Raw genomic sequence first — 18649 nt, 5'->3', positions numbered from 1 at the left:
GCATTAACGGACAACAACAGCAGACAGAAATTAAATAGAATTTATTTTTTTACTCTCTGTGGTTTTTGGGCTACAATTTTGACTTCACAGCACATATTGGAGAGAGGTTTTATGAGATGCCCAAGGGCCTGCTTTCACTCTTTCTTTTTGAGGAAATATGTGTGTATTCTGCCATTTTGTCAGGGACTATCTCAGTAGGCCAGAGCTCTGTTTGGCTCTTTGCTGTGTAGGGCCCAGGCTATGGTAAATAATGTATCGACTGAAGTGTCTCTGGGTTAATAAAGGATATACCTTTTCCACACGTGCGACATATCTCTCTAGAGGTGCATCCAAAGTCTCTACCCACATAATTCGACAGACAAGCACATGTATTCTGATTGTTGACATTTAGATTTAGGTAGAAATCTATCTGGAAATTGTTTTCAGTCTGGTATTGAAATGATATTTCCTTTGAATCATGGTTTGACCACTGGGCTAAACTTTCGTTTTGTGATAGTCACATGAATTTTTAACAGCAGCTTTAATATGAAAACAACCGCTGGGCACTTTCCAATGCCTGCCACGACTGCAGTGCTTTCTGTCTGTCTCTACATACTGCCGTTCGACTTGCAAGTGAACAAATGAGCGAATGGCAACAGCTTTCTCATTAATTGTCATTTCATTATCTCAAGGAGAGCTGAGCTGTGACCGAGCTCGCGCTGAGCAATTTAGCTCTCAGCCAATCCTGACAGCCTCTGTCTTAGCAGAGGCAGAGCAGCTAAAAGGAAGCAAAACAATAAAGGAAGACGACGGAGAGAGAGACAGACAAGCAGACGCTCTCATCGCTGTCCCATGGCAACTCTCATCTGTGGAGAACACTGGCAAACAGAGCTATCACCGAGAAGTCATATATCAAAGTACTGTTAATGACAGCAGCATTTTCATCAAATGCATAAATATCTATAGTCTTGCATCATTCGTGCACTGTCAATGGTGCAATCTCTGTATGTGGTTGAAACACATCCAGTGTCTGTATATGTGTAACAGTTTGTACTGTATGCATTATCTGCTCATTGCAAGATTTTACTGACTTCACTGATTTCACTTTTATTTACTGCTGTCGCTGTTAACCTACCAAGTGACACACTAACAGTGCGCACACACAGTCTGTCTGTGCTTCCACTTCATCTGATGGTTTGTCTGCTTTTAGTTTTCACCAGCTTTCAGTGCATTTGTCTTTGACAGACCCTTTCCAAATGTCATCTCACAAAATTTACTTCTGTATTCTTATGCTTCAACCAAGCACTAATCTCTGAAGGTGAAAATTCAAACTAAACACCAGTTCCTTGAATGGCCACTTGAGGCTTGCTGCAAAAGTGGATCAATCCACCTTAAAATGGACATGAAATACTACATGTATCCTGACAATCACAAGTGCTTTCTAACTTTCACACTCCAATGGATGCACCAGAAAGCAACTTAGGGTTAGTATTATGCCCAAGGATATTTGGCATGCAGATTGTGGAAGCCAGGAATTGAACCACCAACCGTCCCAACCAGCAACTGACCTGCTCTACCTCCTGAGCTACACCAACCCCGCACTTACATTTTGGTATTTCCTCAAGTATGAAGTTCTACTCAATGAAAAACAAGGACATGAGGTTTCCATGGTTTGTGCATGGGAAAAGAGAATTGAATGAATGCTTTATTGGCCATATGCAGGTTGCCCCGCAGAGGAATAGATTTACACACGCAACAAAGACTTACACACGCAACAAAGACATCACATGGGAATACAGTCGGAGATCGGCAGCATTACAGAGAAAACACTGAAAAAGTACACAACAATGGGAAAAGTACAACAGGAAAAAAAGAGACCTCTTCTCACGCTGGGCACCTATGGGAGGACAGCATGAGAACAGGAAACAAAAAAAAAAACTCCTCTGCAAAGAGAGCACATTAATGTCCACATCACAACATTAGAGCACGTGACAAGCCACAGGGGTTGGATAGGGGGGGGGGTAATCCGAAGGAACACAACAGTCGTCCTACACAGCGCTACCATTTCAGCGCGGCACGCAGACCCGCCGTCTTCCCCCACAGGAAACAAGCATCGAAGGCGTTTGGAAAGGGAGGGGGATGAGTGCGGGCTTATCAATGTAAGTGTATGTGTGTGCGTGTCCAGAGTCCAGCTGAGACAGTGTCCTTCGCCCTATCAGGCTAAGTAAACAGTCTGCCAGCCAACCCAGGTGGCCTTGCATGGGATGGGAAGAATAGTCATCACACAGTCGTTATCAGGGAGTTGTTTTGGTCGGCTCTAGCCTTGGGCCTGAGCAGCTGACGCCGTGGTGTCTATATGTTGAATATTGTTGATTTCTCCTTTATGCGAGCAGCTCGAATTTAGCACTCTGACACTGGTCTCTCGATCTCCCGTTGGAGAGCCGCGAGCCTCCCCATGATGGTATCAAACTTCTGTTCCGTGGTGTTGTCATTCTTTTGATTCTGAGACCCCACAACTGCAGTGATCCGTTCTGCGATGTGATCCAACTTTCGCTCAAGGGTGTCATTTTGAGCGGGCCCCTCTCTGATGTATCCCATCATACGCTCAATGGTGTTAGTTTGAGTCTTCACGGCAGCTGTAAGCGTCTCCAAGGTGCTAACCATGCTGCATTCGGTGTGAGAGGTCGCGCCTCATTCCATGCCTTGGGGGGGGGGTTTGAACAGCTGGTTCCGCTCTCTTATTTCTCCGATAAGTCAGGGCCAAGCCAGCTCCGATCAGCAAGAACCCTGTTATCATGGTTCCGAATAGGTAGATATCTTCAGCGTCCTTGATCGACAGTCCCGCCAGGCACAAGATCCTCCATTCCTGCCACCCATCCATCGTGTATCCGGCAGGGAAAGTCCCTCCAGGGCACTCGGGCTCTCCTGAGCCCAGACTTCTCGTTGAGAAAAGGGTGTCAATAGCATTCAGAGACCAGTTGATCAAATCCATAATTCTCTTTTAGGTTTTAGAGAACGACAGTGAGAGACTGTTCGAGGGAAAAGTAATGCACACGAGACATATTCTATTGCTTAAAATAGTACTGCTCTGTCAGCTGATTGCGCCGCTCAGCCTGTAGACCTAAACCAGTGAGGAAAAAACAAACAGGGAACTGACAATGTCAGACTGGTAACTATACTGAACAAAAATATAAACGCAACACTTTTGTTTTTGCTCCCATTCCCCATGGGATGGACGTAGAGACCTAAAATTCATTCCAGATACACAATATAACCATCCCTCCCAAACAGTGGTCACAAATCAGTCCAAATGTGTGGTAGTGGGCACATCTGCTATATTGAGATAATCCATCCCACCTCACAGGTGTGCCACATCAGGATGCTGATCTGACATCATGAGTAGTGCACAGGTGTACCTCAGACTGCCCACAACAAAAGGCCACCCTGGAATGTGCAGTTTTGTCTCACAGCAAAATGCCACAGATGCCACAAGCAATGAGGGAGCGTGCAATTGGCATGCTGACAGCAGGAATGTCAACCAGATCTGTCGCCCGTGCATTGAATGTTCATTTCTCAACCATAAGCCGTCTCCACAGGCATTTCAGAGAATATGGCAGCACATCCAACCGGCCTCACAACCGCAGACCTCGTGTAACCACACCAGCCCAGGACCTCCACATCCAGCAGGTTCACCTCCAAGATCGTCTGAGACCAGCCACCCAGACAGCTGCTGGAACAATTGGTTTGCACAACCAAACAATTTCTGCACAAACTGTCAGAAACCGTCTCAGGGACGCTCAACTGCATGCCCGTCGTCCTCATCGGGGTCTTGACCTGACTCCAGCTTGTCGCCGTAACAGACTTGTGTGGGCAAATGCTCACATTCGATGGCGTCTGGCACGTTGGAGAGGTGTGCGCTTCACGGATGAATCATGGTTCACATTGTTCAGGGCAGATGGCAGCTGAGAATGTCCCAGTTCTTGCATGGCCAGCATACTCACCGGACATGTCACCCATTGAGCATGTTCGGGATGTGCTTGACCGGCGTATACGACAGCGTGTACCAGTTCCCACGAATATCCAACAACCTCGCACAGCCATTGAAGTGGACCAACATTCCACAGGCCACAATTGACAATCTGATAGACTCCATGCGACGATGTGTTGCACTGCATGAGGCAAATGGTGGTCGCACCAGATACTGACCGGTTCTGGGTCCCCAGACCCCCAATAGTGCAAAAAACTGCACATTCCAGGGTGGCCTTTTGTTGTGGGCAGTCTGAGGTACACCTGTGCACTACTCATGATGTCAGATCAGCATCCTGATGTGGTACACCTGTGAGGTGGGATGGATTATCTCAATATAGCAGATGTGCCCACTACCACACATTTGGACTGATTTGTGACCACTGTTTGGGAGGGATGGTTATATTGTGTATCTGGAATGAATTTTAGGTCTCTACGTCCATCCCACGGGGAATGGGAGTGAATAAAGATGTTAATCTCCTATTTAATTTATTTAGATCATGCTCATTTGGTAATAAGGGTTATGAAAGAAATCATGAAAGAAAATACTGTCCACACCATTTCACACCAGTCTGAAGTGTTGACATTGTTGAATAGCTCTAGTCAAATGATTCCATGCTGTGGTTTAATTTCAAATTTTGACCTTACTATCAAGATTTCGCAGTAGGAATTGAGACTTGACGATCAATAGAGGGAATAAAAAATGTAAATTAAAGAAAACTAAATATACTAAATGTAAAGGTGTAGACTTTAACTTTTTGTAATTCAATTTCAATTTAATTCAATTTTATTTAGATAGCGCCAAATCACAACACCAGTCGGCTGGGGGCATTTTACACATTTTTATACTGTAAGGTAGACCATATATACAGAGAAAACCCAACAATCATATGAAAGCAAGCACTGTGGTGACAGTGGGAAGGAAAAACTCCCTTTTAACAGGAAGAAATCTCTGGCAGGACCAGGCTCAGGGAGGGGCGGGCAAGTGCCGTGACTGATTGGGGTGACAGAAGGAAGACAGGATAAAGATATGCTGTGGAATAGAGACACAGATTAATAACAAGTGATGATTAAGTGCAGAGAGGTCTGTTAACACATAGTGAGTAGGAAAGGTAACTGTAGAAGAAACACTCAATGCATCATGGGAATCCCCCAGCAGCCTACACCTATTGCAGCAAAACTAAGAGAGGATTCAGGGTCACCTGGTCCAGCCCTAACTATATGCTTTAGCAAAAAGGAAAGTTTGAAGCCTAATCTCAAGTAGAGATAGTGTTTAGAAGCTGGTTCCACAGAAGAGGGGCCTGAAAACTGAAGGCTCTGCCTCCCATTCTACTTTTAAATACTCTAGGAACAACAAGTAAGCCTGCAGTGCGAGAGCGCAGTTAATTAAAACATTTAGAATACAAGAATAAGAGGGAGTGGGCACATATTGTTCACATAAAGTCATTGAGTGATCACAGAAATCACGTACAAGCAGAGAGCAGCACCCTGCTGAACTCAAATTTTAGGCCGTTTGCTCAACCTAGCAGTCATCACAGTGCAGTACTTCCCTGCAGTAGAAATGAGACTGTGGTAGCATGCAGATGCTACGCAGATTATATGCAAACTGGACAAGTCTGTTGCATCCAAATGATTCTGATTTACTAACATGCACACGAGTACACAGCTCTAATAGTGCATAAACTTTCTTCTTTTTTGCCCAGGGCAAGAGTCCATGTACATATTAGTAAATGAAGGCCATTGTTCTCTATGTCTACTTCAACAGAAGAAAATACATTTATGGTTGTGAACAGAATGCATTTTGTTGTTGGATTCTGTGCTTCAGTTAAACAATTCATATTTGAGGAGTTAGGAGGTCTGCCCACTGTTGAAATCACAGACATTTTACTACACCACATCCTTTCCCATGATAGGTTCAGATAGGTCCCCACTGTGTCACCAGCTAAACACAACAAAAATAGAGACAGACTTTTTTTCTGATCCTGTAAAAGTACATACATCAGAATACCAGGAACTGCATGAAACTAATATATAGCACCATGATCTGAGTCAGGTACAGCAGCTAGTTATCCGTTAGTGGGTGTTAGATCTTCACCATCACTCACTATTTCAAAAGGTAGTATGTTGAATTTTTTAAGTAAAAGTTAGAAACTGCAGATGCTTGCATGCCAACACCAATATTGTTATCATAAAAAGATTGAGCAGGACACAGAGGAAGAAGTGGGAGATGCAAGTGGGCACTTAAAGCCAAGCCTGATTGTTGCTGAACTCCTTGATGCACCAGTGCACAACACCAGCAATGGTCAATTAAGAGCTGTTGTCATTTTCTTCTGGTGTCCCGCCTTGTCAACTCACTTTACATTGAAAATAAATTGAATCTATATCCATTATGTAGAGGCAGATTACTCTCCCCTCTGCAAGTGTCTCTAGTTGCTGTGATGTTTTATCACCTCATCTGTGTTCAGCGGAGCACGATGAACTCTGATTGTTGACGGTTGTACAAGAAGGTTTATAATTACTAATAAAACATGTGTTATTGCAATTCAGTGAGAAAAAGCTAAAGCCGTTTAAAAAGTGGAAAGACTCACACAATGACTGAACCATTATTGACTGGAAAGGGGATGTTCACGCCAATGATGATGTCATTGTTAAGACTTATAACTCCATCTGTCTTCAGATTTGAAAATTGATCTCCCAGTGAGCACCTACTTTCTCTGACTCTCAGAAAATCAATGCACAGTTTTCCTCTGGCTAAACTGAGAACAGTATACAATGCTGGCTATCGTGATCATAGGAGGACCAATAGAAGAGGGAAGAAGAAGACATACAAAGGGATGATGCTTGGTAAATGAATGGACCTATCTATATGTATACACATCTAAAGTGGTTTTCACAAGTAAAGTAAAGAAAAACGAATCACAGCATTCCAAATCTCAGCGATCACTGCACTTGGACTGAAAGGATGTGCCAATGCTGCCAGGAAAACTGGCTTTTTGCTCACTCTTCCTTTCAGTCCCTCTGGACTCTTTATGTCACTTTGAAGGATATGGAGTGGAAATAACAGTGTTTGAAGTTAACCAGGTTGATGCCAGTGACACTCCTCTGGCTCTGCCCCAATCAGCCACAGCTGGGCTGAGCATTTAAAAAAGAGAGCGAAAGCCTAACTGCAAATAAAACATGGATGCATTTCGGAAATGTTTGTGAATACAAATTTTTTATTGGATCTAAAAATATATGGAACGTAACCAGTGAATGTGGAGTACAGTATAGCTTAAATGACTTATCATCCACCAGACTGCTCGCAACTTGGTCGGGTTAAAGGTTTTGGCATAAGCAAAGTTCATCATCGCCTTTTACAGACACAAAAAATGTCTAATGGCAGTCTTGATGTAAGGTTATGGTTCTACACAAAGAGAGGCAATTCAATCAACACTGAGGCTGCAAACCCCAGCAATGAGACTGCGTACACAAAGATGATTGACTGGTCGGATTTGTCTGTCAAAATTAAATGTTATGATGTATCTTTTGTTGAAATTTGATACGGACGTTTCCCTTCTCATTGCTCTTGGCTCTTGGTGTGTGAGTGCAGTGTGTTGGGTGTGGCAATGTGTCAACTGAATTTTGAATCTTGGAAGCTAAATTAGTAACTTGTGAGCATGTAAGAACTAAGGGAGAAGTTTGCTCAAAAATGCTTTCCTCCGGTCACTAGATCAGGCAGATTCATGCATTTGAATTGATTTTTATTTCTGACACCCATCCTCCCAGAAATGGTGCCTCTCTCTGTCACAAACCAGAGACCTTTTACATGGTAGCTGAATGTGTTAACCACTACATTATGGATTATATTAAATGTATAGAGGTTGTTGTGACTCATCCTCCTCTGACTCAGTGAAAGCAGCTTCTGCACTCTTGTTCTATGGCAGACAAAATGCTATGCAGGCATGGGGTGGATTTTCTTTCTTTTCTTTTCAAGTTTAGAATTGAAAGTAAAGGAACAATTCATATTTACAGATACTCTGGCAACAAATTGCTGCCTACAGAACTTTGATTAATAGAAAATCCCCAGTCAAAGAACCTAAGAAAAAAATAAGACTCTCTCAGAGGCAGTCATGCTGTTTGACTGACATGTGATCTTTGGAAAACACTGCACTAGAGCAGAAATCAGGTCTGAGCCACAAAGTATGAGGACAAACTGAAAAGAACACAGACAGCAGCGATTGATTGCTTAGCAGTAACATTTCAGACAACAGACTAGAAGACAGAGAAGAGTTATAGATTACCAATTTGTGTGAAAAGGTTGCATTGCTGTCCTGTGAGACGTAAACATGCCTTACATCACTATTTGTATGTTACTGTAGGTTTGTACACTGTTTCTTTTGCATGTGTGTCTACTCGTCAAGATGTAGTATGACATTGAAATTCTGTCTTGCTTCCAGAAACTCATTTCTACCTCGACTGTGACTTTGGTTTCTACAGCTCTAGGAAGCAAATGTCAGCTGGGTTGAAAGCCACAGTACAGTGACTCTCAATGACAGCAGCAGCACAGAGACTGCTGGTGCTTGACTCTGTTTGACTCCTACACACTCATGATGTGAAAAGCCTTATAAAGCAAGGTTTCCCCCTATTGAATCCAGCATAACTGTACACACTGCACATCACTGTGAGATTAGTTCACCTTGCTTGCTTAAGGTTAACCCTCAATAGCAGTGATGAAGGCTTCATTGTAAGTCAAGAAAAGCTTTAGACTAGCTTTATTATATTCTCTAACAGCTTAGTCGAATGAGCTGTGTCACTATAAATCGTATCTGTTATCTGTTTAAACAAAGACAGCTGAAGCAGCTACTCAGACTGGCTTCTCTAAGGCAACAGGCAGGAAATTACCAGTAACCAGTACCAGTGTTGGGAAGGTTGCTTTTAAGATGTATTCCACTACAGATTACAGAATACATGCCCCAAAATGTAGTTTGTAACGTATTCTGTTAAGTTACATGAGTAACATACTCTGAATACGTTGGATTACTTAATATATTGGTCATGCTTTTCACAACTACATGAATGTACAATTGCTGTGTGATTTATTACTATTGCTGAACCGAACATGATTATTTGCAGCTAGCAGGTTGTTAATTCTATCCATCAAGTCTAGCTCTCTATGCACTAACCTCAGCTAACACCAGCTAACAATGTTAGCTCGGTTGTGAGTAGCCTTCAGTAATAGTCATAAATCACACAGCAATAGTACATCGAAGATAGTGATGTGGCACATAACCCTGGTAGCTACCACAACTAAAACAAGCTAGTTGCAGTAGGCTAAGGTTAGTTTTTTTTTTTTTAAAGAACTTACTTCCAGATGTTTCTTTAGGTTGGAGTCTTTTGATTCTGAGAGCAGGTTGGTTGCTGGTGTTGTGCCAAAAAGTGATTGTCTGCCAAAAACTGATTTCCAGTGTAGCTGTGTGTTGTTGTTTTTGTGTGTGTGTGTGTGTAATATCGTTACGTATGTTGCTAAATAGACTTTGGTGAACAGGTATTACAAAGGGGTTATATATAAAATTAAAAAATTACCTGTTTCTCAAGTATCTTTGTAACTGTGTTACAATCAGCTCCTTTTTGTCCACTTAAAATATGTTTACAGAACTATTTTTGCATTTGTTGCAATTTTAGCTGTCCTCTTGGCCAGATTACTATTAAAAGAGACATTTTTAAAGTCAACAAGAATTTTTTTTAACTGCATAAATAAAGAATACATAAAATTCACTGCCACAAATTGATTGCAGCTTCTACCTTGTTACAGGAATGTTGTTTGTTGCTCAAGATGACTCATGAGGGATACATTTGACATATGTTTCACATATTATAGACCAACAAGTTATTTATAGCAGTTTAAATACAAACTATCAGTTTTTGGCACAACACTGACAGATTTCGCCCATCCCTTTCTTCTTTAAATGTAAAGTGGTGTTGGAATTTCCAAGTAAGAAATGCATTCCTGCTTGTGCACTCCTGGCTCTGTTGTGCTGGCTCCAGGTCCATTGCGTAACTGACACCACCAACATTAACAGGACGCTTACATTAGAGCCTCTTATTGCGTGTTTGTTTGGGTTTCTTGGAATGCGTGGAATTACCAAAATTAAATAGGGGATAGCCTAACATATAAAACAGAAAAAGATCGCAGTGTAATCCATTTATATCAACAAAGTAGCTGTATTGTAATTATCACCTATTTAAATGGTAACTTTTACGGAATACAGTTACTCATATTTTGTGTTTTAAATGCGTAATGCCAGTACATGTATCCCATCACTCCCCAACACTGACCAGTACATGACCATGTCTAGGCCCACAAATCAACTAGATCAGGAAATACTGAACCCCAGATTGCACACACCCCAGGTGTGTGAATGTGGTGAACAAAGTTTGTAATGTAAAATTCTTTGAATGCTCAGTGAGAACTGAAAAAAAACCTTCATTAACACAAGTCTATTAACATGTAGACATAGCTTGATCCAATTTTATTTTTATAATTGAGAAAAACACGGCATCTACCAGCAGCTTCCCACCTCCATGGTCATGTGCTATCTCACATGATATTTTGTTTGGTACTGATTGCTAAGAGTAGACAAAGGTGTGATCAGCATCTATACCTGAAATCTTTGTCACACATACTGCCCAACTTATCAACATATAGAGATTGTCTTGACATTTCTTTCTTAACAGATCTACGGTTGTGAAACCAGTATTGGTCCTGTCAAGGAAATTTGGAGTCCTTTTATTCAAAAACTGTTAATATTTTGAATAATGCTTCTGGTGTGTTGTTGCAAAGAATAAAGAGTGTACAAGTACATGACAATATTTATGAAAAATGAGCAGCAATATGCTACGTTGCTGTGAATAGTTGTGATCAGTATGCATGAGTCCATAGAGGAGATAAAGATATAAATCTAAGTAAGCATACATTTGGTCCCCTTTTAAACAGTGTCTAAAGTTAATGTTGACATGTTTAAAAACTCCAGGAGGAAAATGAGCTTTTTCATGCATTATTCAACAAAAATATAAGAAATAAAAGAAATATGTTCTTCTAGATGAGACTAGTCTGAGTTTGGCTTGCTCTTCAATGCAATATTTTTTCCCTCTCAAATCCCACCTCAACCTTTCACCGGATTCAAAGTATGGATATGACTTGGCCATCCAGTAACAAGCCATTCCTCCTGGATGGTTCTTGGTCAGTTTCTTGTGTTTTGTTATAATTCTGTATTATGGTTTATGTTCTGATTCTCTATTTGTTATTGTTGTTGTTATTAACTGGTGTTTCGGTTTAATTGTTGTTAAGAGTTTAGTTCTTAGGTTTTGATTCTGTGCTTCTCAGTGTCTGTGCCTCTGTCTCTGTCCTGGTCCCACGTCTCTATGTTCCCTCTGTTGCCATGTCTGTAATGTTGTGTCTCTTAGTCTGTGTCCGTGTGCACTTGTCATATTTCCTGTTTTACTTTGATCATCATGTGTGCTTTGTTATTGTGTCTAGTTTTACCTCCCTTGTCTTGTACTGCTTAATTTTTCTCAGCTGTTTGCCTCCTGTCTCGCGTTCCCCGATTACTCTGCTGTGTATTTTAGTCCTTTGTCATTCACTGCTTGCTGTCATGTCATACACAGTGTTGCCGACTTTGTCGCTATATTTAGCGAGTTTTCGGAGCAACTTTTTATTCTGAAAAGCAACTAGCAACAAATCTGGCGACTTTTGCTGGTGTTATTGGAGACTTAATGACAGACTTTTTGATGTGAAAGCACATATCGCTCTCAACAAGCAGCGGGTTCTGCCATGGGCACCTTGCCAGTGCCAAAGCGTTCACAGTCCTCACGCACCAGTCGCTCCCAGCTGCTGTCAGAGCAGATGGTCACTGCAGATCAGGTTTCCATAACACAACCTGACACAGACAACTATTCACACCAATTTAGAATCACAGATTATCCTAATCAAATGCAAGTCTTTGGACTGTGGGATGAACTGGGGTACCTGGAAAGAACGCATGCAAACGTGGAGAGGACATGTAAATTCCACAGAAATGCTCCCACAGTGACAGTCCTATTGGTAATCATCCATCCATTTGCTCCCGCTTATCCTTTTCAGGGTCGCGGGGGGCGCTGGAGCCTATCCCAGCTGTCATAGGGCGAGAGGCGGGGTACACCCTGGACAGGTCGCCAGTCTGTCGCAGGGCTAACACACAGGGACAGACAACCATTTGCACTCACATTCATTCGCACATTCACACCTAGTGGCAATTTGGATTATCTAGTTAACCTATCCCCACAAGCTGCATGTCTTTGGACGGTGGGAGGAAGCCGGAGTACCCGGAGGGAACCCACACAAACACGGGGAGAATAGGCCTGATGTTGGAATTGAACTCAGGACCTTCTTGCTGTGCGGCAACAGTGCTAACCACCGTGCCACCGTGCTGCCCCTATTGGTAATCAGTCTGCTAAATTAACACCTATCATGTCCAAAAACACTTTTTTTGACCACTGTGGAAGCCAAATGGATATTCTTTGACTCTTTGAAAGCACTCTGCCGGTGACATCTTTCTGAGGTTTGGGTGTGTCTGAGGGCTTCCTCTCCTATTTGCTTCTTCCGCTGCTTAGATCTTTTTCATGATTTTTCATGTGTTTGAATAAACTAGTGGTATTTCAAATAGCCTTCACACACACAAAGCTTGCAATGTTTTCATTTACAACTGTAAAATCTCTCTGCGGGACACTCCTCTTGGACTCTACCATCATGCTCTGCTGTGAACATATGTGTGCTTAGCACCATTGAGTCACGTGATGGCAAGAAAACAAAACACAGGGAAACAAAGTGTGCATGCAAAATGTGAGAGGAGCAGTGTTTGCATAGGGATGTCTAATTTGAGAAACTAAAACTAAAGCTTCAACCCCATTAAGCTAGTTTAAGTCCTGTACCAATATCAGTTAAATCAGTGGTTGAATATACATAGAAGGCTTCCCATTACATATTGTCCCAGGAAAGTGTAGCAGAAGCAATGGCCACTGCTTGCCACTGTGAATAATAAAAGTGACACAGAAACAGGTGAGTCATAACCAGTGATGAGATAGTCCTCAGGAGTAACTGGTCAGACTTATCTTTGCTTACATTAACATCAGCAAAAACAATGTATGCAGGGGTTTGCATGGCCAAATAGCAAGTAGATGTAATCTAGATATAATATCTAGATGGTCCATATGTTGCACCTTTAATGTTACTTTTAACAATAATATATTGTTTCATTGAATTATAAATGCTGTCTACTTTAATACTGTGGTAAAATCTGCAGTATCCAGCAAACTGTTCTGTTTGAACTTTCCCATTTTCTTGCGTTGCTGAGGTTAGAGAGAAGCCTCAACCATTTGTCTACCATAGGTAGACAAAATAACAGTCTTTTTAAAAAACAAAAACACATGGCCAATCAATAAAAGGCCAAATATGCTGATGTTTTTCAGGCTTTTTGTTTCACTATTGACAATGGCTGCCTCCTCCCAGGGTGCCAGGATTGGCCATGAAGTCTGTTTTTATTTGCTGCTCCTCTTAAACATCATAATCAGGGTGACTGCATGGGACTCTGAGTTTTATGTAAATGACATATAAGCCGATTACAAGTGAGGCAGTTCCGCTGTAAACATTATTTATTTTATGGACTTCCAATTTTCCCGACCAGATGCGATAAAGTGAGAACACTATTATGGCCATTATCACTGCATTGCATTATTGTTGTATTATGAGGATATTTCTCATGTCACACAAGGTAAGTAGTTTTTCTCCCAGAGACACTGGAAATTTGTCTTCCATGTGAGAGAGGCAGAGATAAGACAGATTGTTGATTTGTATGGCAGTGCTATCAGCTTTAATAGTTCTGATGTGTTTTTTCTATATTCTCCCTGGAACAAAGGGGCGTTCTAGAAATGTTTTATGGTTGTAGAAAGTGTCATGGGGCTACAGAAATATTGGAAAGGTGAATAAGCCATTCTTATTTCTCTCCTCTAAAACTAATATCTCCTCCTTCACCTTGACCAGCACTGCTGACCTTCATACAGACAAGTGGGATTTCTCATACGGGGATAGCAAATGACTGGGCTGCAACACATGCAAAATAACGACAAGTCTTGAAGGCTGTTGAACTAGAGAATGTAACAATATTCCCTATTAGGGTAAATAGAGTGTGTTTTCATACTGTTTCCTCAAGGATGAGAAGTAATATCTGACGAAACAACTTAAAACTTGTGGTTTTAAATAACAAGGAGGATTTTTTTTATTATATGTTTATATATATATATATATATATATATATATATTATATATATATATATATAATATATATTATATATATATATATATATAATATATATTATATATATATATATATATATATATATATATATAATATATATATATATATATATATATATAATATATATATATATATATATATATATATATATATTAGGGGTGCAACGATATTCGTATCGATATTGAACCGTTCGATACAGTGCTTTCGGTTCGGTACGCATATGTATCGAACAATACAATTTTTTTCAAATTTTTTTTTTTTTTTTTTTTTTTTTTTGTGTCCCGTTTGGATCTATAGCCATCAGAATTGTTGTCTTGAGGCCAAGAAAGATGCCAAGAGGATTTATTTTAAGTGGATCATCATATTGGTCCATTTGATTGACCTTTATTATAATTATGAATTTATTTTATTTTCAGTTGCAAACGGGACAGACATGACTGTGGGATAGGACAGGGGGAAAGAATGAAAGAAAGAGGGGGAGAGAAAGAAAGAAAACCAAAGGGGAGAAAAAAAAGAACAATACAAAATTTGTAATTTATTTTATCAACTTTCCTTCTGACGATGCTGTCTGTGTTGAGCGCTCAGTGAATCTGCATTTGACTACTCCGCCTAGGCTGGAGAGTGCAGCCTAGGCAGAGTAGTCGAACGCAGATTCACTGAGCGCTCAACACAGACAGGATGGTCAGAAGGAAGAGCGCAGGGCAAGCTAGCGAGACAGAAGTGGACCTCCCCACCCTCATTCAGATCTGGCGTTTGGAATTATTTTGGTTTTCATGTGACGTATGACCCTGAAGGTAAGCGAGTCATGGACTAAAGTAAAACAGTATGTTGGATGTGCCATGCAATGCTCAATTACATGGGTGGGAGCTAGTGTGTTAGCGCAGTTAGCTCGTTAACGTGTTGGCCGTCTAGCCCCTCTGTATAGGGTAGCTCGTTAACGGAGATTTGCCGTGTTGTGGCGTTAAGGTTATTTCAATGAGATTAACCTGAAAGCACTAGTGGGAACACAACGAATATGACTGCACATTTACACCGACATCATCCTAGTGCAAAGACAAAAACAAGCATGCATGCTACAAACTTTAGCCGAGTCATTTAGACAGCTGTTAGCACAGGATTCTCCTTATGGAGACCTGATATGTTTAATATGCTGCTGAGAATATAGCCCAGAAGAAACGGATAGTATAGCTTTTATTTTGGAAAGAGAAATTTCTCTGTAATAAACTCTCTTTTCCAAAGATGAGTGATTCCTCAATCAGATACAGGGCTCGCAATATCGCTAGCCCGACGTCCCGGGGCTATCTCTCCCCTGCCTGTCGGGCTATTGTAGGAAGGAAAAATATATGTCAATGCTTTTGCATTCTTTCAGAAATGTAGCTGGGTAATTATGTCATTGGGTGAGCCACTGTCAATATGTGACATATTGAAATCGTGTTTGAATTTGCGCTTGTTTTTTTGCTTTCACTTTGCATTTGCGCGAACTGTGTATAGAGAGCGACAGCACTGATCTGTGAGTGATGATAATTTGTGCACCAATTCCTCTGACATCGTCTTATTAATTGTTAGCTTACTATGCAAACATGACAAGTGAAATCTCCCGCAGCTTAAACATGTGAGAGGTTGATCGCGCAGAGAATCGCTGAGCTTATGTGAGTGCAGCAGGATATATATTTCACTACGATGACCTGGATGATTGAGAACCTTCACAGACAGATATACATTTTAGTTCTGCTGAGCCAAATAAGACAGGTCAGGGTGAAGAAGTGACAGCCAAAGAAAAGCTTACCACAAAACGGAGAAGTTATGACAAATCAGACTATAAGGCAAAAAGAAAGTGCAGCTTTATGGTTTCATGGACAAAAGAATTTCTGTGGCTGCAATATGACGAGCTAAAAAACAACACGCACAAGGGTTAGGGTTAAATTTAAAAACTGTACTTTTGTGTTAAAATATATATTTATAATTTTAATAAATGACAAATTAAAAAGGCATGAACATTTTTTTTTGTATCGAAAAAATATCGAACCGTGACACCAAAGTATCGAACCGAACCGAACCGTGAATTTTGTGTATCGTTGCACCCCTAATATATATATATATTATTACTACACAGCATCAATTTATGAGACTAAATAGGCTTTAGTAAGTTTTACTATGACCTTTAAAGATTTCATCACATTGATTTCCTCAATATTCAAAACGGCACCTGCTTTCAGTCCAGTCAACAATGCCAGAACTAGTTGTTCAGTGTCATTTTAAAATATTGATGCTCAGAGATGAAAATGCCTAAGAGAAAAAGTGCAAGTTAGAGTTCAAACGGAGCAAGAAAGCACTCATGAAATGTGTTGTACGTGACAGGCTGTACAAGACAGTGATAGAGGACTCAGGGGAATCATTTCTCGTCTTCCTGACACAGGTCACTGATGTAGTTAAAAAGCTCAGTGGAAGCACCTTGCCCAAGGTGCAAGAGTAAACCCTGGATTTGCACTTTACTTTTACACACGTACTGCAGGTGTTTTTGAAGAAATCCTATGACCATATCTTCAAAGGTCTTATCTGGAGGGTGCTTTGATTATATGGTGCTGCAGTTGTAAACATGGTATTCTTTGTAGCTCTTTCTTAGTGGATGTTGAATTCCGCTAAGTTTGATCTTTGTCACCTCTTGTATTTGTGATTTTAATGTACAGAAATTTGAGGTACAAGCACAAGATGTGAGGACCTGCTTTGATAACTTCAGACTTGCATCTCTGCTTTTATGCCAATAATGTGGTTCTGCTGGCTTTGTCAGCATGTGACCTCTATTGTGGTTTACGTCAGTTTCCAGCCAAGTGTGAAATGGTCAGGATGAGAGTTAGCACCTCCAAGCCTTAGACCAGTGTTCTCTGTCAGAAAAAGATGAATTGTTCCCTATGAGATGTAAGGGAACTGTTGCGTAGTGTGGAAAAAGGAAAGCTGATGCATCAACTGTTTTGTTTGCTTGTCAGATGCAACTGAGCCTAATCAAAAGTGACCCTGCCCTGCCCTGACAAGGTCACAGCTAAATCATTTCAATTATATATATATATAGAGATAAGTTCTTAAAGGTTTCCAAAGCTACTCATGAATAACCATTTTTGGTCTGAGAACGCCTCAGTATTTCCAATGATGAGCTGTGGTGTGCGCCTGTTTCATTTGCTCCCACTGCAACCTGGATGTAAAAGAGCAGTAGCAAAACATATATAGATGGGTCTCTTAAAGGCGTTGAAGCCCTCATAGTATTGCATCACCCCAACAGAACACTTCAATCTCTGACTCTGGTTTACTTGTAGGTCTTAGGATATTTAAAAGTAGTATGTGAGGCAGGGAGCTGGTTCCCTCTTCTGAAGAACCAGCCCCCTGTTTGGATTCAGGAGGCAGACATTAGTACTTAGACCTTAGTTAGGGCTGGATCAGGTGAACTTGTTATGCTACAATAGGCCTAGGCTGTTGGGGTCTTCCCATGATTAAGTGTTTTTTTTCACTTGCTCTATGTTTATACACCACTCTGCATTTAATCATTAGTTATTATTAATCTCTGGCTCTCTTTCATGGTGTGTTTGTTGTCCTGTCTTCCTCCCCTCATCCACAACCAGTCGTGGCAGATGGCTGCCCCTCCATGAGCCTGGTTCTGCTAGAGGATTCTTTCAGTTACAAGGAGTTTTCACTTCCCAAGCGCTTGCTCATAGAAAGTCTTCTGATTGTTGGTAAATGGACTGATTCTTAGTGCTTTTCTACTCTCCCAGAGTACTCAGAGCGCTCTATACAACATGCCACATTCACCCAATCACACCCATTCTCACAAGCACTTTATCTGCACACATTATTACTGCATGCATCGGAGAGTTGAGGTTAGTATCTTGCTCAAGGATACTTGACATGCAGACTGGAGGAGCCAGGGATCAAACCACCAACCTTCCGATCAGTAGGAAGGTGGTCTGCTTCAGTTTTGTTTTCTCTGTATCATTGTAGGGTCTTTACCTTACAGTATAAAATGCCTTAAGGCGACTGCTAGTGTGATTTGGCGCTATATTAATACTGACTGAATTCAATTGATTTTAACTGACGTCTTCCTCAAAGAATCAGTAAAGGCCCAATCAAGTGGCTTTATTGTCCACCATATACAGTGGTACAGTACACAGTGAACCGAGACAGCGTTCCTCCAAGACCATGGTACTACATATAACAAAAAATCAACACATACGGTGCAAGTGTGCAAAAATTGCAAAAAACAGTGCAACACCAGACAGAACAGAACAATACTGACACAAGACAGTGCAATAGAAAAGTGCGACAATGAC

General features: G+C 41.0%; 1 protein-coding gene across 4 annotated transcripts in view; it reads left to right on the top strand.

Annotated features, from left to right (window-relative positions):
- The window catches only part of tsnare1 (T-SNARE Domain Containing 1), a 314760-nt gene that overhangs the window by 195826 nt on the left and 100285 nt on the right, over positions 1-18649 (top strand). The window lies entirely within an intron of this gene.

The sequence above is a fragment of the Mchenga conophoros genome, linkage group LG11 (genome assembly GCF_057382185.1).
Source record: "Mchenga conophoros isolate Kocher_MC1m ecotype Shallow Benthic linkage group LG11, M_conophoros_male_GT1.1, whole genome shotgun sequence".
Lineage (NCBI taxonomy): Eukaryota > Metazoa > Chordata > Actinopteri > Cichliformes > Cichlidae > Mchenga > Mchenga conophoros.
The sequence above is the reverse complement of the archived record's forward strand: the minus strand, read 5'-3'. Positions and strand labels throughout refer to the sequence as shown.